Here is a 4894-nt window from a genome sequence, read left to right on the forward strand (position 1 = left end):
AGATTAAGAACAAACAAGAACAGACGTGATGGCTAATATTTTACAAGCTCCAAGACTAAGTCCTTAGGGTAAGTAAATATATATATATATATTTATATATAAATGTGTATATATATATGTAATATGTATTTTATAATGTTATTCATGAAAATTTTCGTATCTCTTTAGTCAAACGTCCTAAACAGTTATGAACTGGAGACACCTCCTACTTGAACACATCCACTTATGATGAAGCTCTTCCCCTGTAAGTAAAGTACAATATGTTATTCATAATTTTGTGTGTATTTCCTAGTCCTAATTGAAGCTTTTTGTATTTTTTCATCCTTAGATTTCAGTAAAAACAATCTGAAACTATTATGATGCTACTTTCTACGAATGCTGTCGTCTGTGAAGAGCCATCGACTGTTGACTCAAGAATGTAAAACTTATTTTATTTAATGTTTATTTATTCATTTGCTTTATTGTATTAGTCAAATGGCGCAAAAACGCCCTAACAACGAGGTTTTAAACAATGAAGCTAAGAAGCCTAACATCAGTCCTTTTTCACATGATTTAAATAGCACTCAGATAATCTGCGAACTAAAACGCAGTATTTCAAAATTAGAAACTAAATTGAATGAACACGAAACGTACACAACTCTGAATCCTTTTCTGTTAGAAGCTGTAAATCAGCTTAATGACAGTTTGTCAGTAAATCCAACCCAAAACTTTGAATGTTTAAAGTCTCCTGTTAATACCTCAGAAAATACAGCTAAAAGTTTGCATGATGTTTTCTTTGAACTGGAGCACAGCTTATCGAAATTACAAAACACACTCAATGAATACGACACGTGTACAACTCTGAATCCTTTTCTGTTAGATGCTGTAAAACAGCTTAATGACAGTTTGTCAGAACCTTCTAAGCCAACCACAGACTTTGAATGTTTAACGTCTCCTGTTAATACCTCAGAAAATAATCCTGAAATTTTGTCAGATTTTTTCTATGAACTAAATCAAAGTCTTTTGAGATTAAATGATAATCTGATAAACTTAAGTCAAAATTCATTAACCAGTCCTGATTATCATGACAATTCTCCTCCTTCACCTAATATTGAGAATAACCCCAATGACAATTCTCCTCCTCCATCACCTAATATTGAGAATAACCCCAATGACAATTCTCCTCCTCCTTCACCTAATATTGAGAATAACCCCAATGACAATTCTCCTCCTCCTTCACCTAATACTGAGAATAACCCCAATGACAATCCACCTGACGATGGTGATGTACAAACGGGAGGTGATCTTGACCCAAATATCAATATAAATCGCTTAGACAGATTCCGCACCACAGAAATTAGAAGAAGGATAAACTTTTTTTCTCTCGGTAACGTCGACAGCTTTGCAGAATTTTACAATTATGTTCTTGAGATTTTAAATGAAATGCTCAATGTTGCCAATGGTGAAATAGTTGGACCGAGTGATGGTGTGTTTGTAGAAATTCAGGGTGATTCGCTCAATGTATCGTCGCGTGTTCAGATAAATGATGGGGGTATCGATCTGAATTCCTTTCTGATGTTGTTTGAAAACTCCATCCAGAGTAAATTTGAAATACTTTCCGATGAAACTTTACAATTAGTTATTCGGATTGTGCACGCTCCTCAGGGTGGAGGGAAAAAAAAGCTATCGGGTATCTTCAGCACAGATTTTATTCAGAAAAAGATGAAACATCTGTATGTTTTTCACAACAAAGATAACCTCTGTTTTGCCTTATGCGTTTCTCAAATATTGAATCCTGAGAAAAACATTTTCGAAGTAGAACAAATAGCGAGGCAACTGCAAAATGATGTAGGTTTATCCATAGATGAAATGGTTAGCTTTGCACATATCGCACGCTTTGAGCAACATTTGAACTGCAAAATCATAGTGTTGTACCGAAGTGATGAAAAGAAGGGGTATAGTTTGTTTCAGAACACTAACATGCCTCATGACAAAACCGTTTACCTGTTCTTGCAAGATAACCATTATTACGGCGTCAAAAATCTTAAAGGTGTTTTAGGTACATCCTATGTCTGCCCCTACTGTTCCACCGGCTTTAACAATCAGAAACATCACAAATGCGATTTTCATTGCAACGTATGTCTTGACAAAGACTGTCCTAAACGGTCTAAAAAGACTGTACAATGTGAAGATTGTCTAAGGGTTTGCAGATCGCAGTATTGTTATGATAAACATAAAACAGTGATCGATCCAAGCGGTGATCAAACTTTATGCAAAACTAGATTCTACTGCCCTAAATGCAATACCGTGCAGGATCAGAGTAAAGGATCGAAAAAGCATCAGTGTCAAACCAATCGTTGTAAAAACTGTGGAGCCAAAGTTGATTATGAATATTTGCAAACAGACACTAGCTATGGTGATGCATTTGAACGGGTCAACCATTGTACTGCTCAGTATCTCATCCCTGAAAGCTATACAACCTTTTCTCAGAATGTGGACGTCGTTCTTACAATATTGAGCCATTTCTTCCTTAAAGTGAAAGAGCTTTCCTGTACATGTATTGTACCATTCAAAAAATTCTTCTCTTTCTTTGGTCATCATGGTGTCTACCCCGTAGAACTCGGGTTTCGGATAAGGTCCTACATAATTCTGATTTTCCACAGTATTCCAAAAATGTGGGAAATAACCTTTTTTGTCTGATGTGAACCCCATAGCCTTTGGAATAGCGCTCAGTCTCATAGGGAGAAAAGAGAGACTATCGATGTATCTCTGTTTATACTCAACATCTTGAAAACACAAGATTTTACCACCTTGCGCTATGATGTTAGGGGTGATACCTTCCTTCACTAAATGGTTCAACAAAAGGTATGAATCATACCCTCTAGCGTTGTGCGCTACGAATGTATAACTTTTATACTTTTCCTTGCGATACTTCCTAAAGAATGATGCCACACATTTGTCCCCTTTTGCTGTCCACTCCCTACCTTTGAAATCAATGCAACATATATAATTAGCTACGTGGTAACCTGTTTCTTGATTCGTCTCAAAATCGTAAAAGACATACTTTTCATCGGGAATTTCAAATATTATAGGTTGCATAAAACATTCATGTGTGATTTCTGAATCAACTTTGGCTCCACAGTTTTTACAACGATTGGTTTGACACTGATGCTTTTTCGATCCTTTACTCTGATCCTGCACGGTATTGCATTTAGGGCAGTAGAATCTAGTTTTGCATAAAGTTTGATCACCGCTTGGATCGATCACTGTTTTATGTTTATCATAACAATACTGCGATCTGCAAACCCTTAGACAATCTTCACATTGTACAGTCTTTTTAGACCGTTTAGGACAGTCTTTGTCAAGACATACGTTGCAATGAAAATCGCATTTGTGATGTTTCTGATTGTTAAAGCCGGTGGAACAGTAGGGGCAGACATAGGATGTACCTAAAACACCTTTAAGATTTTTGACGCCGTAATAATGGTTATCTTGCAAGAACAGGTAAACGGTTTTGTCATGAGACATGTTAGTGTTCTGAAACAAACTATACCCCTTCTTTTCATCACTTCGGTACAACACTATGATTTTGCAGTTCAAATGTTGCTCAAAGCGTGCGATATGTGCAAAGCTAACCATTTCATCTATGGATAAACCTACATCATTTTGCAGTTGCCTCGCTATTTGTTCTACTTCGAAAATGTTTTTCTCAGGATTCAATATTTGAGAAACGCATAAGGCAAAACAGAGGTTATCTTTGTTGTGAAAAACATACAGATGTTTCATCTTTTTCTGAATAAAATCTGTGCTGAAGATACCCGATAGCTTTTTTTTCCCTCCACCCTGAGGAGCATGCACAATCCGAATAACTAATTGTAAAGTTTCATCGGAAAGTATTTCAAATTTACTCTGGATGGAGTTTTCAAACAACATCAGAAAGGAATTCAGATCGATACCCCCATCATTTATCTGAACACGCGACGAAACATTGAGCGAATCACCCTGAATTTCTACAAACACACCATCACTCGGTCCAACTATTTCACCATTGGCAACATTGAGCATTTCATTTAAAATCTCAAGAACATAATTGTAAAATTCTGCAAAGCTGTCGACGTTACCGAGAGAAAAAAAGTTTATCCTTCTTCTAATTTCTGTGGTGCGGAATCTGTCTAAGCGATTTATATTGATATTTGGGTCAAGATCACCTCCCGTTTGTACATCACCATCGTCAGGTGGATTGTCATTGGGGTTATTCTCAGTATTAGGTGAAGGAGGAGGAGAATTGTCATTGGGGTTATTCTCAATATTAGGTGAAGGAGGAGGAGAATTGTCATTGGGGTTATTCTCAATATTAGGTGATGGAGGAGGAGAATTGTCATTGGGGTTATTCTCAATATTAGGTGAAGGAGGAGAATTGTCATGATAATCAGGACTGGTTAATGAATTTTGACTTAAGTTTATCAGATTATCATTTAATCTCAAAAGACTTTGATTTAGTTCATAGAAAAAATCTGACAAAATTTCAGGATTATTTTCTGAGGTATTAACAGGAGACGTTAAACATTCAAAGTCTGTGGTTGGCTTAGAAGGTTCTGACAAACTGTCATTAAGCTGTTTTACAGCATCTAACAGAAAAGGATTCAGAGTTGTACACGTGTCGTATTCATTGAGTGTGTTTTGTAATTTCGATAAGCTGTGCTCCAGTTCAAAGAAAACATCATGCAAACTTTTAGCTGTATTTTCTGAGGTATTAACAGGAGACTTTAAACATTCAAAGTTTTGGGTTGGATTTACTGACAAACTGTCATTAAGCTGATTTACAGCTTCTAACAGAAAAGGATTCAGAGTTGTGTACGTTTCGTGTTCATTCAATTTAGTTTCTAATTTTGAAATACTGCGTTTTAGTTCGCAG

The 4894-nt window shown here is 36.2% G+C and overlaps 1 long non-coding RNA gene across 1 annotated transcript; it reads left to right on the forward strand.

The window, feature by feature from the left end:
- LOC136710490 (uncharacterized) lies at positions 1–572 on the forward strand. Its single transcript, XR_010804633.1, has 3 exons — positions 1–68; positions 169–244; positions 329–572. It is a non-coding gene; the product is annotated as an uncharacterized lncRNA (long non-coding RNA).
- Positions 573–4894: the final 4322 nt, after the last annotated feature.

This window comes from Hoplias malabaricus, chromosome 12, assembly GCF_029633855.1.
Source record: "Hoplias malabaricus isolate fHopMal1 chromosome 12, fHopMal1.hap1, whole genome shotgun sequence".
In the NCBI taxonomy this organism is placed as follows: Eukaryota; Metazoa; Chordata; class Actinopteri; order Characiformes; family Erythrinidae; genus Hoplias; species Hoplias malabaricus.